Source organism: Panthera tigris, chromosome D3, assembly GCF_018350195.1.
Source record: "Panthera tigris isolate Pti1 chromosome D3, P.tigris_Pti1_mat1.1, whole genome shotgun sequence".
In the NCBI taxonomy this organism is placed as follows: Eukaryota; Metazoa; Chordata; class Mammalia; order Carnivora; family Felidae; genus Panthera; species Panthera tigris.
The window spans coordinates 11,738,681-11,763,090 of record NC_056671.1 but is presented as its reverse complement, the minus strand read 5'-3'; the positions used below and the strand labels follow the sequence as shown (position 1 = coordinate 11,763,090).

At 51.8% G+C, this 24,410-nt stretch overlaps 1 long non-coding RNA gene across 1 annotated transcript; it reads left to right on the top strand.

Annotated features, from left to right (window-relative positions):
- Positions 1-7,690: 7,690 nt before the first annotated feature.
- On the top strand, positions 7,691-10,163 carry LOC122232596. Its single transcript, XR_006209943.1, has 2 exons — positions 7,691-8,323; positions 9,393-10,163. It is a non-coding gene; the product is annotated as an uncharacterized LOC122232596 (long non-coding RNA).
- Positions 10,164-24,410: the final 14,247 nt, after the last annotated feature.

The window sequence follows — 24,410 nt, the reverse complement described above, 5'->3', positions numbered from 1 at the left end:
GGCAGCCTTCAAAGGGAAAACCATAAACATATGGGACACAAAATACATATTGGCTTCGTAATGGGAGCCCTGGAGAATGTCTGGCCCTTCACCTTTGCCTGGAATCTGAGTAGCTGTAGCTGGGACAGGCAGCAGGAGAAGGACTCTTTCTAGGGCCTCTTGGAGGCTACCGACTTCTGGGTTCTTCTCTCTTCCTCTTCATCTGGGTGTGCACTGATCCTTTCGCTTGGCTCGGATCTCCCTCGCGAGCTTCCCCATCCTTTCCATCGGTATTTGGACGCAGCCCCGGAGGAGACAGGTGAGGTCTCGACCCTCGTGGGGCTGGAGTCTTCGAGCGTGGCACACAAACATTAACGATGCCGCAGGTATGTTTCGGGGCAGTGAGTTTCGTGGTGGAGAAGTACAGGACGTGTCATGGGCACGGGAGTAAAAATCTGAATTTTTCCTGGGGTCTGGGAGAACAGGGAGGACTTCCCCAGATGTGCGAAATCTGAAAGATAAGCAGGCACTCGGTAGGAAGGGGTCTTCTAAGCAAAGGCTTGTCAGGGGAGGAGAGAACAGGGTTTATTCAAAGAAGGGAATGAGGGGGTGGGTGGTGGCCGGAATCCAGAGAACAAGGTCAAGAGTACCCAGAGATGGAAACAGGAGGTCAGGGAGTTCGGGACCCCCCACCGCCCAAGTATAATCGCAGAGTAGGTGTTAAATGCAACTCAGTGAAACTTGGGAGTGAAAGGTAGGTCACCACTTACAGGGGCCAATCTCTGCCTTCTTAACAGCTGGATGGCCCTGGCGCAGGACACTTCACTGCTGTAGGCCTCCATTTCTTCATCTGTCAAATGGGTATCTTGAGCCCTACCCCGCGGGGCCTGCGGTACATAGCTGGAACTCAGTAAACGTCAGCTTCCTTACTTCCTTCCCAATCATCTGTCATGAGTTCAACTTCCCTTCCTTCACTTAGCATCTTGGCAGACCCGTGCGAAGCCAAAAAGGCCCCATCGCCATCTCTGATCAATCGCTCCTCTGAATGAATGCCCAAGACCTGTCAGTCCCCTGGCCAGGGGACCTCGCGGCTTTGCAAGCTTGTTGCAATCACCCATCCTCCAGCCCACCAGTCAGATGCAGTCCCTTTTGAAGTCCCCAGCTATCTCTCCGGGGGATCTTGGGGACATTAGCATCTGCCTGGGCTATCTCCCAGACTATTGTGACCAGCAGATGAGATAAAGGGTGGGTGAGGTCCCAGAGGCTCGTAAAAGCCCAGGATTCCTGTTCCCCTCCCTCGGCTGGGGAGGAAACCTGCATCGGTCCAGATAGGGTTACGAGATGCACAGAGGCGTTTTCCCCGAACGCATTTAACTCGACGGCCCCTTGGATTCAACAAGGCACCTGCAAGTTCAGGCATGTCCCGGGCGCTTAAATCGTCTGGGAATCTCTCTCTTCTGGAGCCAAGTGGGCAGTTTCAGAAACTCCAACAGCTCAGGCAGAGCACAACTCCACTCACTTCCTCTGCTCCCAGACCCCCTGAGTGCCGGCGCCGTGCCTGGTGCCTTTCAACACCCCTCGCCATCCGCGTGTCCCCGTAACTCTGTAAAAGAGAGTGGCTTTTCCATGTTTACAGATTCCATCAACTGAGAAGTAATTTGCCCAAAGTCTCCGGAAGTGAAAGGGCAGAACTCTGGATTCTGGACACACACACAGCTCTTTGCTCTTTCCTGGTGACTTGGCGTGAGTCGCCTCCCTCCACTCCAAGAATGAGTTTACCTGGTCCCCGAGGACTCATTCTAAGGATGCTCAGCGGCCCCCACTCCATGGGGTGGGGGGGTGGGGGGGTGGGGCAGGCCTTGTTTTGAACGTGTTTCCTCACATAATGAATTGGAGAATGCTACAGAATGGCCCTTGGTATCATCTCCCCCATTCCATAGAGCAGGAAACTGAGGCTCACCCAGGGTAAATCTGCACGCCAGGCAGGCTGGGTATACTCCAAGAGTATACTCCAAGAGTTGGGTATACTCCTTCTCGAAGCCAAAGTCTTTCAAAGTGGCCACACCATTCTGTGTTCCCACCAGCAGGTTTGGGGCCTTCCGGCTGCCCCGCGTCTTTGTCTGCCCTTGGACTGGTCATGCTTTTCAATTTTAGCCATCGTGGTGGGGTGAATAGTGGTATCTCGTTGTGATTTTCATTTTCCCGATGACTTTTGGTGTTGAGTACTTTCTAAAGGACTTTTTGACTGCTCACATATCTTCTGAGGAGTGCTTGTTAAAATCTTTTGCCCATTTTTAAGTTGGGTCCTTTGCCTTCTTATTAGTGAGTGATGGGACTTTTTTCAATATTCTGGATATGGGGGCACCTGGGTGGCTCAGTCCGTTAAGCGTACCACTTCGGCTCAGGTTGTGACCTCCAGGTTTATGAGTTCGAGCCCCACGTCGCGCTCTGTGCTGACAGCTCGGAGCCTGGAGCTTGCTTTGGATTCTGTCTCCTTCTCTTTCTCTCTCTCTGTCCCTCCCCTGCTTGTGCTCCATCACTCTCTCTCTCAAAAATAAATGAACATTAAAAAAAATTTTTTTTAATATTCTGGATACATGTCCTTTGTCACCACAGGGACATTTTTATTATTTTTTTAAGTTTTTATTTTAATTCCTGTTACTTAACATACAGTGTTACATTAGTTACAGGGGTATGATATACTGATTCAACCCTTCCATACATCACACTTCTCAACAAGGTCTTTCAAGGAGTGGAAGAATTACAGTCTTGATGAAGTCCCATTGATCATTTATTTGTATTTTACGGCTTACATGCTTTTTGCGTCCTAAGATATCTGTGCCTACACCGACGTCATGAAGATTTCCCTGCGTGCTTTCTTCTGGAAGTTACACAGTTGGAGCTCTTAGGCTTAGTTTCTTCTTAGTCTTTCTTTTCGTTCACCTTAGGTTAAAAACTTACACATACAGGGGCGCCTGGGTGGCTCAGTCGGTTGGGCGTCCGACTTCAGCTCAGGTCACGATCTCACGGTCCGTGAGTTTGAGCCCCGCGTCGGGCTCTGGGCTGATGGCTCAGAGCCTGGAGCCTGCTTCCGATTCTGTGTCTCCCTCTATCTCTGACCCTCCCCGATTCATGCTCTGTCTCTCTCTGTCTCAAAAATAAATTTAAAAAATTAAAAAAAACAAAAAACAAAAAACTTACACATACACTTAACCATCCATCTCAGCAATTCCGCTCTCAGATACCAACCCAAGAAAAAATCATACGCCTGCAAAGTCTTACACTTGGATGTTCGTATCTGCATTATTCACAATCGGCAAAAACTGGGAACGACCCAAATCACCATCCACAGGTCAACGGATATACCGCAGCCCTTCCATATAATGGAATGCCAACCATCAAAAAAAGGAACTTGCCATCAATCTATGTGACAATGTGAATGGATCTCAAAAACACAATGCTGAGCAAAAGAAGCTAGACATAAAGGAGTTCACACTGGATGATGCCACTAACTGAAACTCTAGAAATGACCAAGCGCATCCACAGTGACAGCAAATCAGCGGTCGCCCGGGCCCTGACTGTATAGATGGAGGTGAGCAGGTGATGGGAAGGGTGGGAGGGAGCTCTGCAATGATGCATGTTCCGTATCTTGATTGTGTCGGTGGTTACACGGACGCATACATTTACCACAACTCGTTGAACCGCACACTTGAACTGGGTGCGTGTGGGTCTGTATACATTATACCTCAATAAAAGGGACTTTACAAAAAATAGAATAAGAACAAAACAGAGGCTAGTGAAGAGTGCGTCCAGGTTGGGGACAGGGAGGAGTGTTAGGCCACTGAGTCATCTAGGTGGGAGGCGAAGGTGGCTTGGTCCAAAGAGGAGGAAGCCAACAGTTGGATTTGCTGTTGTGATTATTATCCTGACGGTCATCCTATCGCTTTCCTGCCGTGTCCTTCCAGGGGCCAGGGGCAACCTCTCATCTGTACACGAGTGGCCCATTTCCCCTCCCTCCACCACCTGCATTTCTCTCTGATGGGTCATCCTTCAAGGTTGACCATCCAGTCATCCCACGGGCTGGACATTGCCGACAGCTGACGGACACACACTCGGAAAACCATGCCATGGTCAAGATAACTCTAAGAGCACCTGTGATACAACCCCCTCCCGGGCCCCCGGGCCCCTGCCCTCCTTCCCCAATGTCCTCTAGAGCCCAGGTCCAATACGTTGGCAGTAGCTGATGCTATCAGAGAGTGAGACACCCCCTTAGGGAACTACGTTTGTGTCCCTGGGCTTCTGTAACAAGGTTCCACAAACTGGGGGCCCAGAACGGCAGGAATGTATTCTTCTCGCACGGTCCTGGAGACAAGGAGTCAGAAATCAAGGTCTCAACGGGGTTGGCTCCTTTTTGGAAGCTGTGAGGGAGAATCCGTTCCATGCCTCTCTCTTAGCTTCTGGTGCTTCCTGGCGATCCTTGGCCCTCCTTGGCCTTGTAACTGTATCCCTTTGCTTCACAGGGTGTTCTCCTTATGGGTGCCTATGTTCCTTTCTCTCTTCTTATAAGGACACCAGTCTTTGGATTAAGACCCACCCCAACCCAGTATGACCTCGCCTTAACTCGATTACATCTGCAAAGACCCTACTTCCAAAGAAGATCACATTCACAGGTATCTGGGTTAGTTAGCACTTGAACATATCTTTCCTAGGGACATGCAATTCAACTTAGCACAGAGACCTTACGTTCCTCTAACAACAAATAACACAGGTCACAAGGAAGCTCCGAAGGGCCGGCTGGCTGGGGAAGAGAGTGGCATTGGGACCCCGGATTAGGAACAATGGAGAAGCTGGGGTCACACCTTGAATATGCCACTGACTTGCTGTTCAATGGCTCTCAATCCCTTCCCTCTCTCTGGAACTTGATTTCACCATTTTGTGGCAATTTTCTTTAAGTGTATTTCTTTATTTTGAGAGAGAAAGCGTGCCCGTGCACATGCGAGTGGGGGAGGGGCAGAGAGAGAGAGAGAGAGAGAGAGAGAGAGAGAGAGGAAGAGAGAGAATCCCAAGCAGGCTCCACGCTGACAGCACAGAGCTGGACGCAGAGCTCAGTCTCACAAACCGTTAGATCAGAACCTGGGCAGAAATCCGGAGTCGGATGCTTAGCCACTGAGCCAGCCAGGTGCCCCCGATTTCACCGTTGTTTCTAATGGATCTGTGGATCCCTGGTTGACTTGCCGGACTCTTTGGGAAGCAATGGATATGGTTAGCATTTATCGAGCACCTACAGCATACCATGGTAAGCACCGTGAGCATCTCATCTCGTTGAAACCTCAAATGACCGTAGGGGCGAACGACTTCATACAAATGATGATAATGAGGTCCAGAGAGCTCGGTGACTGGAGTCCCCCACATCCAGCCAACCCCCGAATACTTAACAGTCTGCCTGCTCTGCTCTACTTTCTACTATAAGCTGTCATTCCTTACTTGGATTCACAAATGGCCTGCGGTCTTACCCTCACCCCAAATGTAGCTCTGAGGCAGAAAGACATTTTTGTTGCCGCAACTCCCTCGCAAAACATTCCTCAATGGCTCCCTATTACCCTCAGAAAAAGGCCCAAATTCCCCCCAACAAGGCCAAGCAGGCCCCACCTGATCTGAGCCCAGCCAAATTCCAACCCCATCTCTCCCTGCTCCCTTCCCCAGGAGAATACCCGCTCATCCTGCAGAATCTGGCTTAAGTGCCACTTCCTCCAGGAAGTCTTCTTTGCCTGCCCCTTAGGCGTGAGTCAGGTCACCCCGTTCAGTACTCTGAAAATACTCTATGTCATCATTGGTTTTGTCGCCTGTTACCTTGTCTCCTACACCGTGGTTCCTACTTGTAAATATCAAATGCCACCTTTTGCCAGATTTGACACCCCAAATGTCCTACGTGTCAAATGCCACACAACCACCAGTACAAGGAGGAAAGCTGGAGTGGGAAGCCACGGCTGGCTGACTCCAGGGTCTGTGTTCTCTGTACTGGCCCACACGGATACTGGTGAAGGCACAAGAGCCTATTGGGAAAAGCAGTCTGGGCCCAAGCATACAGGGATCTGGTCTGACAACATGCCTCCCCTTTCCCTTCCCACATCCATGGCAGACATGACTAATGGATCACAGCACTCCTTCTCCCGGATCTCAGGTTCAGGAGGTCCCCAGCCAGTTGATCCAAAGCAGCATCTGACACGAAGTCTATATGCCCATGTGATCTGTTGTCCAACACCCCCATTTGGCAGGCAAGGAAAACAGGGGGGCAGACAGCACTGGCTGTCCCCATACCTAGACAAGTCCGTGTGGAGGCAGGGACGGGATCTCTCCTCTCCCACTTCGGGGCTGTCCTCCTACCCCCACGGGCGTCTGGAGATCAGCCCCTCATGCTGTGTCATCAACCTATCCTCTGGATGTCTTGAGAAAAAAGCATTCCTGTGAAATCGGGGCCAGGTGTCGCACGCAAGGTTCTGAGGACAAGAACAGTCGGGGATGGCCCGGGAGACTGCCTTTGCTTTCCTTTGCTTTTCTTAAGGTGCCCAGAGGTAACTCCCGGCCTCTGCCTCCTTCCTGCGTGTCTAACCAGCCACCTGCTTGCCACGAGCTCATCGCCCACCACAGCGACCCAGCACGTGGGCACATGGCTGCAAGCCCCTGGAGACGAGCAGAATTTCCAGACCCGAGAAACGAAAAGACTTTCCAGGACACGCAATGCACAACGGCCCGTTAAAAAAATAAATAAAGATATCTTTCATTTAAAAAGATTTTTTTAACGTTTATTTATTATTGAGAGAGAGACACAGAGCATGAGCAGGGGAGGGGCAGAGAGAGGGGGAGACACAGAATCCGAAGCAGGCTCCGAGCTGTCAGCACAGAGCCCGACGCGGGGCTCAAACCCACGAACCGCGAGATCGTGACCTGGGCCGAAGTCGGTCGCTCAACCAAGAGAGCCACCCAGCTGCCCCTAACGTTCTCGTCTCCCATGACCAGCCAGGACATTGCTCAAAGCTCAGAAATCACCACTGGTCCATTCCTATTAGCTAAACTCCAGATTTCATTGAAATTTCACCCATTTTTCTGTTCCAGGATCCAGTCCAGGCTACCCTGTGGCCTGGAACACTTTCCCTTTCTGACAAATACCTTCCCTGAAGTTCTCCCTTTTTTTCTGGTAGCTGATCTCCACCCCACCCCCACCCCCACCCCCACCCCCACTCAGAAACGGATGTTGGCTTATTGTTCTACTCTGCTCTGGCTCACTGTACAGATGAGAGTTGGGGGAAGCTTTGCCTAATGATTTCTAATACTGTAAACAACCCTTCCTCACCGTGTTCATTTTTCCTCTGTTTTAAAGTCTAGTTCACATCATCAAAATGGCCACTGGCACTTCCTGGAATATTTGGCAGACTGTTTTACTGTATTTCTTTCAAACAAAACAAAAAAAAAAAAAAGTTCTATTTTTTTTTCCCAGCACCCCCCCCCACCCCAAACTTCGTTTGTTCTTTTATGACTAAGGATATTTATCTCCTGCCTGCTTTAGAAGTTTATGGGCTGCTTTTCCTTTGAATTCCAGGCCAAGGTCAGTAGCCTTTGGGTTGTGATGTCACAGCGTGTTACCTTGGTTACCTCTATGACATCATCGGACAAACCTGGGGCCCTGGGGGGGGGGGGCAGGGCGGGGGAGAGGGTCTCTGAAACAATCCCTTTCATCTACAGTCCGCGAGGAAATTGCTACTGCTTTTGGAAAATGTTTGGAGAAGTTGGGAGAAGCTAAAGAGTAGAATTAATAAGATTTACTATCCCCTTCCCCCCTGCTTCCAAATGCCACAGACCCCTAAAAGTCAGGCCACAATCAAAGGCTGCAGACTTTTGAAGGGAGGAAGCCGGAGGAACAAATGCATTCCTAGAAACCAGAACACCACGTCCGTAAAAAGACCGTCAGTAAAGCCACGAGAAGAAACACGCGCGCGTGCACACCCACCCTATCGACCCAACTACCTATAGATGGAATGGATCGCACGAGGCGTCCCTCCGTCTTTAATCTAATCTAATCTGTCTCTCTCTCCGCGTAAAAGCCAAAGCGAAGCGCAAGCACGAGCCAGGAATGTTTGGTTTAAAGGCTTTTTCTTAATAAAAGTAGAAAAGAAAACAGAACCAAAGCAGAGTGAACACCCCGTTTTCATGCCATTAAAACGGCATCTTGAAAACTGTTCATCCTTTTTTTTTTTTTCCCTAGGGGTCAGGGGAAGGGGGAAAAAAAATGTGTTTTTATTGTGAACATGTGTGGAGAGGACCCCGCCACAGAAACTCGGTGCCCACAGTAAGTATGTCTGCGTAGTAATTAACGTGCGATCAGAGACACGAGTGTTGCCAAAAAGCCATGGTCAGCACGGGATACACGATGCGGGTGGAGAATCCAGTTTCCCCAACGTGGGGTCCGTGGAGCATGCACGTGGGTCGTGCAGCGTTTTGTGGTCCCAAGACCCAGCCGGCGAGAGTGGCTCCCCGACGGGATTATACCTAAAACGCAGTTTCCAAATGTTCCTTCCTGGCAAATCTTTTGAGGAAACTCTATGCAGAAGGAATGTCAAGCCATCTGTACTTAGATCTCAGAGAAAAGGATGGAAGGCTGGGGGCCAGTTTTTATGTGGTCTCTCTGAGAGACCCCCATGTAATTCCCCGTCCTGGCTGGCAAGGGCCTGCTCCGTCACGTGGCCTTGGGTCATCGATCCCTGCGCTCGCTTTCTGCCAGGGTCTCTGGTGACACTGTGGAGGTGCCAAGTTCCCCTTGGAAACTTTACTGCAGCAGCTGTGAAGGCAGGCACAGAGGCCTCCAGACGGTCCCGGGGGCCAGGCCCGGGCTCCGAGCTCGGGGAGATGCCGTTTCTGGAGGTTTCTGCTTTGTTATGAGGCCTGGGGGTCTTATTAAGAAGCAGAACGGTGCGCGGTCTGCGGGCCCCCGGACTGCGTGGCGGAGGACCTTTGCGTTGCCAGGAAAGCGCAAGAAGACGAAGCGAATCCGCTCCCTCCAAGGCCGTTCCTTTCAACTTTTCGGAGGAGCCCCGGGGAGGTGCCTGCGTCGTGGGGCGCGTAGCCCCATCCGGCTCTGATGTTGCAAACGGGGTTGAGTCTGTCTCCGGTTTTCTACACTGGTGTGGGCCTGCTCGTGTAGGAACACGCTGCCGCACGCCCGTGGGTCTTTTGCCTGCGTTTGCAAGCACGTCACGCCTCTCTGTGCATGTGACGGAGGGGGGCGGGGCGGGGGGGGTGAACTGCCTCCGAGGCTGTTGCTGTGAGCTTTTCACACGCGTGGGGGCATTTGTAACTTGTCGTATGCTGCAAAATATCCTGTGTTCATTATACCTGACACTCTCTTTTCCAACCAACAGGCTCTCTCTGCAGACCCCCTCCGCTCTTTGTCACCCAAATCCGCTCTTAGGGTGTTTGCAAAGCGAAACACATCATAAATCTCAAGACGGGCTGGAACCTGGAGACTTGTAAAAAGAGAGAGAGAAGAAAGGGGGGAGGCGGGGGCGGGAAGGAAGGTGGCCAAGAGGGGCATTTTGATGAACTCTCTGCCCTGGAATGAAGCACTTCCCCATGACTCCGACTTAGAAGCAGTTTTCTCTTGGCACTAGGTGGGATCGATCCCCGTGTCTGGGGTTTCTCTTCTCTCTCCCCTTCGCCACGCTCGCAGTGAAGAACAGATGTGCTCGGCTTTATAAATGCTGACCAGCTGGGAAGGCTGCAGCAAACATCCACACAGCTTTTCCCAAATGCTGATGCCTGAGGAGGCCTCTGGGAGGAAGACTGGGGGTCTCTCAGACACATCTTGTGGCCTGCCTGCTTCCAGGAACTTCCGTGGGGTTCCCTGAAAGGGAAGCGCTAAAGAAAACACAGAATCCCCGGAGCCTTTGCTTTGGGCACCCCACGTGGCTGTGCTGCTGTTTGTAAAGACCCGAAGCGCCCGACGGGTAATAATCCAGGGCCCTCCGGGCTGAGATGGGGCTGGTGCGCGTGTTGAGGACTCCGGACAGAGGGCTAAGGCTGAGCTTTTCCTTTAAAAAACGTAAAGAAGCAAACGCTGATTGTTGCACTCGGCAATTATTTGCTCCCCCCTCCAGAAGATTAAAGGGGCCATTTGTTTTCCTAAGTCTCAACCTGGCCTATGGGTCCATTTCATGTGTCAGTTTCTAGTTCGCTCTCCTCCGAAAGGGCTGCCTGGAGAACACAAAGGCAGGAAACTCAATTCAACACAGGCCCGGTGACATCTCTGTTTGGGGTGTGTGTGTATGTGTGAGAGAGACAGAGAGAGTGTGTGTGTTTGTATAGAGGCTGACAACGTGTTCTCCACAATCAGATCACTGCTCAGTAGACTTATTGTTCACAGCTTTAGAAACAGCTGGGGGGGACTGTGTAAGAATCATTTAAACAGAGCTGCTCATAAACCGTCCACTCCAGGGCTTGGGAAGGGGGTCAAACCTGTGCCATCGGGATTTTTCTTTTTTGAAGACAGTCTTCTCTGATTCTCCAAATGTGTTCATTGAATATGTGCCTCCTCCTCGATGCACACACAACTTTCAGTTCAGGTGTAACATACATACAGCAAAGCACATACAGCGTTAAGTGTACCCAGAATCTAGATTTAAAACAAAAACAGAAACAAAAAAAGCAAGCGGGGCACCTGGGTGGCTCAGTCAGTTAAGCATCTGAGTCTTGGTTTCAGCTCAGGTCATGATCTCATGTTCACGGTTCGTGAGTTCGAGCCCTGGGTCTGTCTCCACACTGAGAACGCAGAGCCTGCTTGGGATTCTCTTGTCTCCCTCTCCCTCTGCCTCTCTCCAGCTCGCTATCTCTCTCTCTCAAGATAAATAAATGAACTTTAAAATAAATAAAATAAAAAAGCAATGTCCCGGAAGGTCTCAGGCTCTGTCTGTCCCGCTTCCCCAAAGGGCAACCACTATCCTGTTCGGCTTTGCTGGTTTTTGTAGTTTACATAAATGGAATCACACAGTATCTCTCTTCAGTATCTGGCATCTTCTGTGCAAAAGTAAGTGTGTGAGGGGCACCTGGGTGGCTCAGTCGGTTAAGCATCCAACTTCGGCTCGGGCCGTGATCTCATGAATCATGGGTTTGAGCCCCGCATCGGGCTCTGTGCTGACAGCTCAGAGCCTGGAGCCTGCTTCAGATTCTGTGTCTCCCTCTCTCTCTCCCCTCTCCCACTCACGCTCTGTCTCTCTCTGTCTCTCAAAGGTAAATAAACATTGAAAAACAGTTAAAAAAAAAAAAAGTCAGTGGTGAGATTCTATCATGTTGTTCTGTGCATTTGTAGATCACTGGTGTTTAGCAGGGGTGAGGGTGAATTTCACGCCCCCAGGGAACTCCGGGCACCATCTAGGGACATTTTCAGTGGTTGCTCACGGCTGCAGTGCCTCCGATGGGTCCAAGTCAGGGATATTGTTGTTCAACACCCTACAATGCACAGGCCAGCCCACCCCGCAGGGAATCAAGTGGCCCAGGATGTCCATGGTGCCGAGGTGGAAAACGCTTGTCTGGAACACTTGTTCTCATGGTTGTGCTTTGACTCTTCTGGAACACCATTTTTATCGTTTCCTGGATACTCCTGCAGGCCCAGCAGAGTTAGCCTAAACCAAACTTCAAGTTCAAAACTTTGACTCAGAGACAAGTTTATTGACCTCTAGAGTTTTATCGCCGAGCAGGAGGCAGGGAGGGAAGCAAAGGGAGAGGGGGTGGAGATGAGGAAGACAGAAGGGGGCAGAGAAGGGTCGTCCCTAAGGATTTCTTAATCTTGTCTGGTGACGAATTCAACCCCAGAAGGTCCTAGCAAGTCACCCATGCTTCTTTGGCAAACAGAGGAAGGAAATGACAAGAAAAAAAAAAAAATCTCTCTTACGAACAGAGCCACACCGATGCGCACAGATGTAAACAGACAACCACACAAGTCCAAACATATACCCCCCACGGCTCTGAACACACACACGCACACACGCACGCACGCACGGAGGCACATACACACTCACCACCAGGCCCACACCTGAGAGAGGACAAAAGAGAGACCGATGTTGTTCTTAAAGAGACTTCTGTCCAAGTCTGGCTACTTAAAGAAACAGTTACGATGACTCCAATCAGCCAGGGCAGGGACCACATCTGTCTTGTTCATCACTACATATATATACATATATGTATACACATACATATATACCATATACACATACGTATACACCATATACATATACACATACACAAGCTAGGGGCTCAACCTCAGCACCACTGCTTTTCTGAACCACACAATTGGGGTTTTTTTTGTTTTTTTGTTTTTTTGACGTCTATTTATTTTTGAGAGATAGAGACAAAGCGTGAGCCGGGGAGGGGCAGAGAGAGAGGGAGACACGGAATCCGAAGCAGGCTCCGGGCTCCGGGCTGTCGGCACAGAGCCCGGTGCGGGGCTCGAACCCACAAACCGCGAGATCGTGACGGGACCCGAAGTCAGACGCTTAACCGACTGAGCCACCCGGGCGCCCCTGAACCACACAACCCTTTATTACAGGGGCTTTCCCATGCATTGTGGGATGCCGGCCAGCATCTCCGGCCTCTACAAATCCAATGCACCCCGTGTCATGACAACTGAAGTCATCTCTACATATTGCCCAGCGTCCCTTGGGGACACTGCCTGCAGGTCAAGAACGCACTGGTCTAGGCCAGTGCTGGGCCCACAGAAGCGGTCCCTGAATGAAATACTTGTTGACTGAACGAGCAAGCCTCTCACATGCTTTCCCGAAAACGAATGGACCCTCAGGTAGACTCACCTGATTCCCCCCTCTGGCATCCACACAGAACAAAAGTTAAAAACACAGACACAGATGGCCCCGGGCTCCCTCCCTACACCAGGGATCCCGGTGCCCGAGGCTCAGGCCTAGGCAGGGTCGCGAGGGGTGCTGCGGGGCTGGGGGCTGTCATACCATCATGACAGCTCTTGAAGGAGCAGGTCCCCAGAGAGACGCCTACACCACATGTGCTCTGCCGCTTGATTGAGGGCCATTAATGCACTTTTCCGGACTCTGATTGGGTTTTAATTGTGTTTGGAACATTGTGCTCCCCACGCACCAGCTGACTTGGCGGCCACGTTCAGAGGCGTTTCTACCTTTCCCCTTCTGTTTTCTCTCCAGGGTGAGTGGGCAGCAGTCTGGACCAGAAAGTGCATCTCCCGAGGCTTCTTTCAAGCCCTACCCCTCCTGAGTCTGCATGGGTCTGTGGACGGGCTGGGAGGCGGGATTTCAGACCTACTCAGGCTTAGGCTTGGTGCCCACAAAATGGTCATAATGAACCTAGATCTGGTTCTAAGAGCCACAGCAAAACGTGGCCACACGGCTTCAGCTGTCACCCAGCTCACGATCTCTGGGGCTGCAGGGCAAAGAAACACACGGGACCGTGGTCCGATTCAAAAGTCTCCTATGACATTGTACTCAAAAGCAGAATCCTCAAGGAGGGGTCTCCTCTTGGGAAAGGGACGTCAAATCAAGTAGTCGCACGGGCCACCAAAGAAATGACCGCTGGAAGAATCTAACTCAGGCCATTCTCGGCCAGCCCTGCATCTAGCAGACCTGTGCATCCTGACAACAGGGGCCAGGGGCTGAGTGAAAAGCCCAGTCCAGCATGGCAGAGGCTGGGTGTAGCTCCCAAACCAAGAGCCCAGTTCAAAACGGGAAAGAGTGGAGGGCGGGGTTTGGAGACACTAAGAGACGGGTGAGGCACACGGGAAGTCAGAGCGAGGGGGGGTCAGGGGTGGGGGGAGTGGAGACAATGCCCCGAAACAGGTCTAGCTGTTGGTGACAACGTTCTAGAGGCTATGACTAAGCCACCGGTTCACCGATCCAAACACCCATCCCCAACATCCTTCTCCCTTTCCTGCCCCCCTGAGAAAAAGAAAAGATTCACCTTCCCGGCCTGTTCGCAGTTAGAGTCGGCCACGTGGCACAGCTGGGGCCCGTAAAACGTAAGCCGACTTTTGATTTCTTATCAAAGAGAAAGCTCCAGAGGAAGGAGAGCCTTCCTTCTGGTGCCAGTCCTTTCCCCTTCCGGTCTTAATGCAGCCGTGATGCCTGGAGCCGAAGCAGCCATCTTCGAACATGAGGAAGACAGGCCTAAGAAGAAAATGTCAAAATGCTAAGGAGGGATGACCTCATGGGGCAGCTGGGTCAAAGTCAGCACCTCTGATCGCTCATCGTGTGAGAAACAAACCCTTCGTTGTTGCAACCACCGTCAGTGGGGCTTGCTGTGCTAATGAAGGTCCTCTGAAGGGATTCGTATTTCTGTCTCGCCAGGCAGAGTCGTTGACAGGCGGGGATGACCTTCATCTGAGGAGCGGTGGGCAGGACACCAATCCCACCTGATAAAGTGTTGGCAACCCGACTCAGCCACAAGAAGAGTTTATGAACAATTCAGCGGTTCACCTGCTGGGGATGTATCAGCTAAACCGTGGCGCTTCCCGCGAACGGGCCCCCAACCCTCCCAACCGGAAAATTAGGATGTAGAGAAAACTCACTCGCTGACACGGAGGAGACCGTGCTGTGTTGTTCAGATTTTTTGAAAGCACGTTATCAAACAGCACGGAAAGAGATACCTAGAAGGACGTTCGCTGGAGAGTCAGCAGGGGTGGCAGTTTTGGGTTTTGTTGTTACTGTGCTTGTCAGTGATTATTTAAATGGTCTACGAGTATATACAATCTTGGCTACTGAAAACAGTCACCGACCGCATGTGCAAGATGATATTTTTGCTGCGATTTTCCGTTTAAAAGGCATTTACTCCACACGGAAGACTGGAAAGACATGTGGTAAAATGCGAATAGTTAGCCCCATGTGGGGGGATTACAGGTGATTTTCATTTTCTTCTTCCTCCTTATCTGCCTTTTCCCCGTTTTCCGATAATGAATATATATCACTTGTTTAATTTTTCAAGTTCTGTTTTTGAAGAGCTGCTCGGCTCATTATGTTTGCCAAAGCCTCAAAACCTCCGCTGGGAAATATTTTAATCCAATCAAGATCTTCTTGTCCCGGCAACAAACTCGGGGACTGTGTGCCGGGATCTTAAGTATCTGGGAGGAGGTGAAATTAGGAGACGGTTGGTTGAGTCCCCAGTTTCTGGTCACTGTCAACTTTACGAAGCTGGTGGCCTCCAGAACTCCCTAAACAGTTGAATCCAACCAATTGGTGTTGCCTTTAAACCCCAAAGCAAAAGAGAGGGTGATAAGAGGGAAATCCCACCTTCTGATAGCAAAGATAAGAAACTCTCCTTCCCTTCTCCTTGTAGATAAATCACGCTGACCCACCCTCCACGGAAGTCTTGGAAGAAGAGCCATAAAAATATGGCAGGACCAAAGCATTTGCAGAAGGATGACGGGATGACATAAAGACAGAAAAATCTACGATCAATTTAGCAGAGGTGGCTATCAGTTTGGGGGCCCTCCAGAGTTCAAGCATGCCCATAAAAGAACTCAACAACGCAATGACTCCCCTGGGAGAAAGAGATCTCCCTCCAAATCCAACCTGTCACCTAACAGCGGTAAGCAGGAATGCCCCGTGGGAGCAGGAATTGGTTTCTCTGCGTCCGAAGGAGCCAGAGATGGAAAGAGACAGGCCAGGACTGGACGGAGGGGCCTTCTCTGATGATTTAGGGCTCCGGATCTTCCAAAACAAAGTCCCTCTGGTGCCCCAGGGGTCCTGGAAAAGTCAGCCCAGAGAGGGACAGGCATGGAAAACAAAACTCCCTGGGTTGGGGGGAGGGGGCGAGGGAATGTCGGGGGTCCCAGTTGCTGCTGTCTACTAGAACTAACACACAGGCCCCGAACATGCGTGACCTCCGGTTCACATCAGCGCTGCTGATCAAAAGGAGGCAACTCACTCCGCCCTGCCCAGGCCTCCCCATCCGGGGAGAATTCAAAGCTACTGGCTCCGTGGCTGGTGTGGCTTCCATTAACCCAGAGGCTGGCGCTGCGGACTTCTCGAAAAGTTGAATATCAAACAGAATGAATCACGAGAAACCAATAGCTTGGGCCAGCCCAGTGACCTTTAAAGCAAGATAGTATTACTCAAAACGAACATAGTTGTGGAACCCTTGAGACAGGCAGTATCCGTCCAAGGGCCCTTCCATTCGGCCTGCAGAAAACAATCTACAGAGTCTTGGGAGGTAGGCTCTCGTCACCCCTTCCCCTGCCTCCTCCAGCCCCACCTGCACGGCCAAGCACAGATCTTTCCTTCTTTCCCCAGATAAACAGCAAGGATGTTGCCACTCTGGGGGCGGGGGCTGTAACTGCTTAGGTGAACATTTTCCATAATGAGTTGCTCGCAGGCCCAAGTATTTACAGCATGGAGACCAAAGACATGTGCATCTTGGTTTCCTGCCCACTGCTACGGGCACAGTGACCATCGACACCCCCTCCCCAGCGTCCACCGCGGTTCTGAAATGTAATTGACAATCCAAGAGAGCATGTGCGCGCGCGTGTGCACGCGCGCGCACGCACACACGTGCCACACCCCCACCCCCCCCGCCTTTTTTTTTTTTTTTTTTTTTTTTTTTTTAATATTCAGCTTCTTGCATCACCCGAAGTTTTGCGTGGAAATAGATACCGGGTATTTTGAGATCTAGACGGAATCCTCACTTGAAGAGATCAGATCGGTTTCAGGCAGTGCCTGGGTTCAGCGAGAGGCCAGTCTAGCCAGAAACGTAAACCATTTCCAGCCAGGGCTAGGTGAATACTCACCAGACAGACATATCGGCCCCACGGAGACTCAGCTCGAACTCACACGCTGGAGCCTGCACCTCGCACGCACACGCGCGCGCACACACACACACGCACACACGCACGCACACATTCATTTTGTGCTTAGCTGTCATAAAACTTAAGACACTTATATGAGGGTGAAAGGTCAGGAGGGGGGAAACATTATTTTCTGTTATTAATTACACCTTATCCATTCTACAGGTGCTGCGCTCATCTTAGATAAAGTTACAGTTCTGTTTTACGAGGAAGCCTCTGGGATCGTGTAAAGGGGGATTTGGGACTGAGACAAAGGAAATCGCAGGGGGGGGAGGGGGCTCATTCGTTCTCCTGCTCAGAAGCCTCAGAAGCCGAGCCAGTCTCCTTCTAGGGCCACTTCCAGGACTAAATCTGCACATTCTTGGAATAGCTCACTCTGCAAATGCTAAATGAACCTGGTCCCCAAATCAGCTCAGCCCCGGAGGGAGGCAGCGGGCTGGGGGCTTCCTGAAGGAGAGGAGAAGGAGGTGAAGGGGAGAGGGAGAGAGGGAGGGTGGGGTGAACGTGCCAGCCAGGCGGCTGTTGGGTTCAAAGGCAGAGGTGAGGCCAGCCAAGGAGGGGGACCTGAAAGGTCAAGTCCACATCCGGGTCACCCTTGCGGCGCGCTGGGGGGGTGGGGGGGGGGGGGATTCTTTCTTCTCGTGGGCCCGGGGGTGGCGGGGGAGGGGGCGCGTGCTGGGTGGTGGGGCAGAGGGAGGGCCTCAGGGCCGGGCAGGAGGGATCCTACACCCCCTTCACCCTTGGCTGAGTGGAAGAGAAAACTAATCTACCACAGGAAAGGAGGAACCGGGATTCCACGGAGGTGGTGACAAAATGGCAAGATAAGAAGGAGGTTCTCTGGGTCGCCTGGGTGGCTGGCTGAGTCCGACTTCGGCTCAGGTCATGATCTCACGGTTGGTGAGTTCGAGCCCCGCGTGGGGCTCTCTGCTCTCAGTGCAGAGCCTGCTTCAGATCCTCTGTCCCCCGCTTGCTCTCTCTCTCAAAATAAACATTAAAAAAAAAAAAAAAGAAGAAGAAGAAAGAGCCTGTCTGGCTCCCAGGATGAAATGATGGAGCACCAGGAAAAGACCCAGCAGGACAAAACCTGCATTGAAATCTTGGCTCCGGCTGTTTCCTTGGGCCAGGCGCTGTTCTCTCTGAGCCTCGGTTTCTCCCATGTGGAAAATAGGAGACAAGCCATCCATGGTGGCACAGACACCATTGTGGCCACTGATAGCAATGATTACGTTAAAACGGCTGGGATACTCATCAGGAGAATGCATCCTTCTGTGATGCTTAAGATAACATAATGGGAAGCGCATCAGAGCCATAAATCACCGTGCAGATATAATTTATTGTTATTAATATGATCTGCCCTGTCCTTCCCCAGCCCCCTGGGCTGCCAGGAGAGTCTGTGCTCTGTCATCGTGCACTTGAAGACAGGTTGTTTCGTCCCTTCTCTCTTCTCGTTTCTAATCACAATGTTCTAATTCTCCAGCTGAGGTGGAATTCAATTCTCGGCCGGAGCTCGATGCCATATATTACCCCCTGTCCGGGACAGCAATCTGGCTTCTGTCTTCTAGACACTGTAGAACTGCCATGTGCCCGTGGTTACTAGGCACCAGGCGCTGGGCTCTCAGAGCCTTAGCACCGGGGATCACGCTTAGGGCCCTGGGAGGTGTCCCTATCATCCCATGTCCCAGACTAGTTTCAAGGAATGCGGCCTGATTTCATCCCACGGGTGCCTCTGCCGAATCAACACGCTCCTCTGCCCCCTGAGCACTGAGCACCATTCCGTAGGGTCTTTGGACGCCTCCGTCAGGCAGCCCCCGGATGTTACTAGAAGGTTCAAGACCTGGGGGGCCTTGGAGGAGCATGCCCTGCTGTCTTTGGTTCAGTTGAGCCCTGGCCAACCCTCAGTTGTGATCGCAACGAAACGCAAGAGGGAGAAGAGGAGGAGGAGGGAGAGAGGGAGGAGGCAGCCTCCTTGGAGTGTCTCTATCTGCCCATCAGAATGTTTCCTGGGGGTTTGGCCAGGAATTCAGGCCTGTGGGCCCTACCGGGAGTCCTGCCAATGAATCCAGGGCCCTGGTTCCCTTTGATGTTCTCCATGGACCATCCCTCCCCTGACGCAATCCAGCCCCGCAGCGCTGATGCCTCGTTTGCGATATCCCAGCAGTGTCTCTGAGGGTGCCGGGGGCTAGAGGGGGACTTCGAGAATCCCATGTTCTGGGGGACAAAAAAAAAGGTCCGTATCCCCATGTTTCAAGCATCTGCCCACTCGTTCCCCATTTCTTACTCTTGTGAGACCGTGTCTTTGTTCTTCTGTTTCTCTTTGCACATGTATTCCAGTAGGTCTGACCCGCTCCTGTTCCCTCCCTCTCTGTTTCTGACTCTCCCTCATTTCCCGGTCTCTCCCTTTCTCCCCTGCTGTCCCTTTGCTGTCCCAGACTCTTAACCCCTGGGTTTCTTCCTCTCCTCTCTGTCCAGCTCCCTGAAGCTCTCTGTCCCTCCCTCTGCCTCACTCCCTCCTTCCTTCCTTTCTCTCTCTGTCTCCTGTTTCTCTTTGGGCTCCTCCTACCCCACCTCTGCCTCTCTTTCTGGTCAGTCTGGTCCCTTCTCTGTCCCCCAGGGCACCAGAAAAGCCCATCCCCCCCCCCCCAGAACAGTTCAGCAGGGGTGACAGCAGCAGCCATGCACACGTGGTTTGGGTTGGTGCAATTCATCCCAACCCAGAGCTCACCCCAGGCACCCAGGTTTGGGTGACCTTGTCCAAAGCCTCAGTCGTCTTCTCTCCACCAATAAGAATGCATCTGGGCTTACAGAGGACCAAGGTCATTCCCAGTATCTGAACGCACTGCTGGGAGAGAAAACATCTAATGAGGATTCTGGGGAAGTTTGATACGTGGGCGTGAGCAGCCTCCACTGTCCCCGAGAACCTTCCAGGCGTGCTAATCAACTTCCAATTCACTATTCCAACATTGCTGGGAGCTGCGGAGCCCAGGCTTGCAAACTGGCTCTTAAACGATCGTCTTTCCGCCGGTTACCACAGCCCAACATGTTCCTTTGGCTAAACCTTGGAGCTCGTCTACACTTTGAAACTTTAGGAACCAAACATATCCACACACACGGGGGACCAGGGTCTCCCTGCCCCAGCATGGCCACCGCCCCCAACACACACACACACACACACACACACACACACACAGCTCTCTGCCGAGTGTCGACCAGGAACACAGTGAGTGCTGAGCCATCCATTAACCCTTCCTTGAGCTTATACTTCTCAACAGTCCAGCGAATCTTATTTATTCTCTTATTATAAACTGAAATTCAGATCAATACAGTGACTTATCCAAGGTAACACGGCCAGTATGAAGAGCGCCCTGCTGAGTATCCTGTTCACTTGTAGGAAAGGCAGAATAGGAAACTTCCGTGAATTTCCATTCGGGGGGGCCCCCCCCCATCAGATCCCCGGTTTCACTGATTTGCATTAGAACTGAGTTTTGTTTCCAGCCAAGCACATTCATTCATTTCCGCCTCCAGAACCCATACCAGTGCAGAAACTGAATTTCTTTTCTCTAGAAAACCACTTTTCTTTCTTTTTTTTTTTTTTGGCTTGGAAATACGGTTTTCTCCTCCATTTAGGGGCAGGACGCATTCCGGATATTTAGCTTTTGGAAGGCAAATTTGGCATCCGGGATTGTTTTCTGCCTTGTTAAACTTTTCAGAAACTGTATCACTTTTAAACAGCCTGTGGGGCTCTCCCCCCACCCCCAAGCCCCCTCCAAAAGACCCTCTCTATCAGCCCACACGTTCCCTCATCACATCTGTCAAAGGCTGAAGCCAAAACACGTCCCAGGAAAAGCCAGAGAGGAAGAGGCGGGGCAGCGAGAGAGATGTCTAATCATCACAAAACCTTTGAAAAGTATCTTGAGCAAATCGAGTTTGTCTAAAATGCATCCAGCATTTAACATTTAATAGGAGCTCATCAACTTAACGCACCACATGCCCTGGGTAAATGGATCCTTCCCCTTTAAGGGCCTGTTGATGTTCCGTGAAGGAGAAAAACAGTTGTTATGATTCAGAATCTCAGGATGAACCCAATTAATCAATGCTGAGATGATTTGAATCATGTGGCAAATGCTTGGTCACCTCTCTGATATCCTATCCCCAGCCCTCGGAAGACGCAGACATGATTGATGTCACCTGTGACCACCGCGTCTCCAGGCAAGACCCCCCCCAAACCCCGCAGACAGAGAAACAAATTAGATCCAAAGGCCAGGGATCAGTTTCAGAGGGGACAGGCCCCCGGCGGGGGAGGGGGTGCCTGGCCTGGCCTGTCTGTCACAGGCGGGCAGAAGATAGAGGCCAGACCATATGGAGGCTAGGAGAGAAGGGACCCTCAAGGATGGGCCGGGCCGGGCCTCCACCAAGTCTCAAAGGGCTCGGCTGGCTGGGCCCTGAGCACGCCCACATCGTTGAGGGTTTCGGGTTTTTTTTTTTTTTTAATTTTTTTTTTTTTAGCATAAAAATAATTGCTCAAGCTTCCCCTGCCTCTTAGGGTTACAGTCAGACGTGTCTGCCCTGGGCCTTGGCTGGGAGGAAACGGATCTGGGAGGGAGGCGGTGGGAGAGGAGTGTTAATCAGAGTTACTTTGATTGCTTTCAATGTCTCTGCCTGTTACACACACACACACACACACACTATCGCCTTTTCTCTGGAAGCCTCTGTGACTGCCCACCCTGATATCAACCCCCCCGCAACACATTTTCTATCAGCCTCCCTTGAAGAAGCTCCCCCGTCCCCGCGGGAGAAAATGGCAGGTGGGGTAGGAGCCTCGTCCGCATTCCCGGTTTCCCAGAACACACGCTCAGCCTCCGCCTGGGCACCATCCCTGCTTATGCTGTCTTTACCCGCCTCCAAGTAGTTGCTGGAGCTTACCAACCACACAGTGGGTCCAACTGTCTCCTTCCTGCTTCCTCCTTCCCCTTCTCCTATCTCCTTACTCACTTTGTCCTTCCCTCTCCTCTCTTTTGTCTTTTTTCCCCACCTTCCCCTCCAGCCACCCTGCTTTCCTCCATTCATTCAACCCACATTTCCAGAGCGCCTCAGGCACCTCCCTCCAGGGGCTTCCACGAAAGACGAGATAAGCCGCCACCTCCTCCGGAGACTCCCCAGAATGAGAAAACGGAGCTTTTCCCCATTTCCTCAACGTTTCTCACCCACATCCAGGTCTGCGATGCTGCTGAAAGGTCAGTGCCCTCCCTCCTGTCTCACAATTCCCCGCCTCAGAGCCTTTGCTAACACCAGGCTTCCACCAGGAGCGCCGACCGGAACCCTGGAGGCTAACCTACCATCATACCCAGCCCTGGGATGCCTCCCCAGGATGTCTTCCGGAACCACCCAGAGGGTGGAATCGCCATCACCTCCTGTTAAGTCTCTGGAACTACAAGACCGCAGGACCCACGCTTACTTTGTGCCTGCAGTCTCCCCTGTACCTGGCACACAGTAGGTGCTCCCAACATGACGGATAACCGAACGAGGAATGCTGTACTGACCCTCTTCATTCCCCAACGGGCTCGTTTGGAAAAAAAAAAAAAAAAAAAAAAAAAAAATATATATATATATATATATATATATATGTGTGTGTGTGTATATGTATATATATACATGTGTATATATACACACACACACACATATATATATACATGTATATATATATATACATGTATATATATATATATGTATGTATCTCCCCTGGCTTCCTTCCAGAAAGGTTTTCAGATTGTTTACGATGTAGATTGTTGGCCTCCAAAGGGGTGGATTCAGGAGCACAGGGGTGTGGTCCTAGAACCTGCAGTTCAGAAACCCTCCCAGGCATTCGTGCCTCAGGCTATTCTTTGAGAAGCTCTATGGCGGTTGGCAATGGGGAGCCAAGGAAGGTGTGAGAGTAAGAGCATGACTTTACCAGTTCGGGGCTGACGGGGGGCTGCAGTCTGGAAGATGACATAGAGGACCCGGGGGTGGCGGGAGAGATGCATTAGGAGACAGCATGAGGGAAGATCCAGAACCCTCTGGTGAGCTTAGAGGCTGAATCTTCTTAGAAGGGGTTTTGGGGGGGGGGGGGCGGTTAGAGCGTGTTTATTTGAGGGTATTTCAGGGAGGCTTTCTGGGCTTCACCACTTCATGCAAGGAGGGGCCACTAACAGCTACAAACTGGCAGGTCACAAGGGCTGGAATGTGTGTGAGGAAGGAGTCCGGGAAAGAAAGATATGCCCCCTTTCCTTCTTTTATTTCCTCCCCTCTCCATTTCCGAAAGCCTCTCAGCAGGCCCCCAAACCTCCAATTCCAGCGGCACCCCCCCACCCCCAGCCCAACCCGCAGGGTCTGGAGGGACCAGACTCCCCGCCCCTACCCTCCCAGGGTGCCCGCAACGGCATCTGGCCACGGACCCTGGGCTCTGGCCGGCGGCATCTGTTTGCAACGTTTGACTCAGTAGTTTTATTTCTGCTCAGCGGTATAATATAAACTATCTTGTTACACGGCAGGCAGGCTGGGCACAGAGCCGGGCGGCTCTGCAATCCTGCAGCAGGACCAAAGCAGAGCTTAAATGAACTGGTGGGCTCGGGCAGGGAAGGCCCTGTCTGCAGTCAGGAAATGGCTGCTTTTCGGGAAAGTTCTTCCCGGCCTGGGTCTCTGCCGTCAGAGTCCCAGGGCAACTCCGGACTGACCCCTGGAATCTACGCCACCCACGACACCCTCGCGTGTGCGTGCGTGCGTGCTCACGGGCGCACGCGCGCACCACATCTTGCCCGTTTCTGTAGGCTGCAGGGGTAGGTGAGGGCTGTTTGCTCCAAGGATGGACGCTGGGTAAAAGCTTGCATTCTGGAGACAGCCTGTCTGGGTGTCAAGTCTTGCCATATGATTTTCCCCGCGCCGCCCGCCCCCCCCCCCCCCTCCACTGGCCTCAGTCTCTTCATCCGTACAACGGGATTCGCAGTCATTCCCCACCCCCACGTCCCAGGGCTGTTTTCAGCCTTCGGTGAGGTTTCCATCTGGGCAAAGCGCACACAGCACATCACCCTGTGTGTGGTGCACAGGCTCAATAAACACTCGCTGTTATTACAGTCACTGGGATGTTTGAAATGACATGAAAAAGACCAGGGGCGCCTGGGGGGCTGGGTCGGCTGAGCGTCCGACTTCGGCTCGGGTCATGATCTCGTAGTTTGTGAGTTCGAGCCCTGCGTCGGGCTCTGAGCTGTGCTGACAGCTCGGAGCCTGGAGCCTGCTTCCGGCTCTGTGTCTCCCTCTCTCTCTGCCCCTCCCCTGCTCGCACTGTCTCTCTCTCTCTCTCTCTTTCTCTCAAAAATAAATAAAAACGGTAAAAAATTTAAAAAAAGAAAGAAAGAAAGAAATGAAAACGACCAGCTGGTATTGGGAGCAGGTATTGTCATCACCCTCTGCCCAGATCACCGTGTATCCTCCCCGGACACAGACGCAAAAACGAAAGGAGACCACACCTCTTTGCCCCCTCCCCACAGATCCCCTTTGGGGTAGACGCTGGGGTCCCCAACTTGGCAATGGAGACAGGCAG